The 1,817-nt window shown below is 31.4% G+C and overlaps 1 non-coding gene across 1 annotated transcript; it reads left to right on the top strand.

The window, feature by feature from the left end:
• Positions 1-1,081: 1,081 nt before the first annotated feature.
• Positions 1,082-1,185, top strand: LOC118614467. The gene has a single exon (XR_004956066.1). It is a non-coding gene; the product is annotated as a U6 spliceosomal RNA (small nuclear RNA).
• The last annotated feature ends 632 nt before the right edge of the window (positions 1,186-1,817 follow it).

Below are 1,817 nucleotides of genomic sequence, written 5' to 3'. Positions count from 1 at the left end.
GTGAAATGCAGAAGAATGAAGTACGGCAGGTACCTCATTATGGCTAGATTGCCAGTGTGGGGAAAGCATGGGGTGGGGCTGAGCCTGGAGAGTAAAACAGAAGCCATGTGAAGGACCTTTGTCTTTATTCTGAGACCAGCGTGAATCCATTGAAAGATTTAAGGAAGGAGAATAACAGTTAATTATTTTCATTTTTGAAAAATCATGCTGGTTGCACACTTGGAATATTCGAAAGGTAGACCAGGACTGAACTTTTATGAATGTTATAGCTACAAAATCTTGTATAGTTTTTTTTTTTTTTTTTGTCTACATGACTTGCTGGTCCACTCCAGTGCTATTACCCATTCAGCAGTCTTCCTATACTTCTCCTTAGTTCCCTACAATTAATATTATGCTGCCACAGTGACAAAGAAAAAGAGGGTGAAGAACGAACTTATTCTCTCTCTTTCAAGATAGTGGAGTGTTTTCAAAGAAAATAGTATTATGCACTGGTTACCAGCACAAGATCTTAATTAAAAAGCCAGTTTTGCCCATTGCTCTCTCTGTGACCTTGAGCAAATTTGTCAATATCTCTGGCCTCAGTTTCTTTATTTTCAGATGGGAATAAAATTAAGTCTGCCTTGTATTAGTCTGAGTTGGCTAACTACTATAACAAGTAAACCAGATCTCAAAGGCTTAATAAAAAATAAAAATTTATTTCTGGCTCAAGTCAAGAAATGACATTAACTAAAATGATAAAATAAGTTAAAGGTAGCAGGATAAAAACATTACATACAGAAATTATTTTTCATATACACCTATAATAATGAAAAAAATCTTCATTTACATTAACAACAAAGGAGATTAAATACTTCAGAATAAATTTTAAAGGAAAGGTGAATAAACTATATAAGAAAGACATTCCTGAAAGCTATAAAAGGAAACTTGAACAAATGGAAAGACACTCCCAGTTTTTAGATAGCAGCACTCAATAACTTGCTGATTCTCTCTAAATTAATGTAAAATTTAACACAATCCAAATAAGAACATGAATAAGATTTTTTATGGAGGTTCACGAGTTGATATTAAATAATGATGTGGAGTGCTCACTTTGGCAGCACTCATACTAAAATTGAAATGACAGAGAAAATTAGCATGTCTCTGTGCAAGGATGACACCCAAATTCTTAAAGAGTTTCATATTTTTGTTTAAATCATGTAGAAAAACAAACATGCAAGAATAGACAAGAATACACTGAAAAGGAAAGACTAGGAGAAAGGACTAGCTCTATCAAATATAAAACATACAATGAAGTCTTCATAATTAAAACAGTATGACATTGGTACATGAATAGATAAACAAAGAGAAAAAATCAGAAAACCCAGAAACAGACCCAAATACAAATGGATATTTAGTATATGATAAAGGTGGTATCACAAATTACTAGGAAAAATGCTATAATTCTATAGATGGCTCTTTTTTAATAGATAGTTCTGGGACAGAAGGATAAGCATTTGGAATAAAATATATTTAGATTCATGCCTCATATCACACATAAGCATAAACTCCAAATGGAATAGGAATCTAAATGTAAAAATAATGGAGTTTGGATGGAAGTACTAGATGAAAACATGGGCGATTTCTTCTTTAACTTTGGTATAAGAAAAAATTTCTTAACTATGACTCAAAATCCAGAGACAATTTTTAAAAATTGATAACTTCTCATATAAAAATTAAAATTTTTTCTGCTGACAAAAAAGTAATAAAGACAAAGAAACTGAAAACTTAGAAAAATGTTTACATCATATAGATCTAGCTATAAAGTACTAATATTATTA

Source organism: Rousettus aegyptiacus, unplaced genomic scaffold, assembly GCF_014176215.1.
Source record: "Rousettus aegyptiacus isolate mRouAeg1 unplaced genomic scaffold, mRouAeg1.p scaffold_m13_p_2, whole genome shotgun sequence".
NCBI lineage: Eukaryota > Metazoa > Chordata > Mammalia > Chiroptera > Pteropodidae > Rousettus > Rousettus aegyptiacus.
Note: the sequence above shows the minus strand (reverse complement) of the source record. Positions and strands in the feature narration are given on the sequence as shown.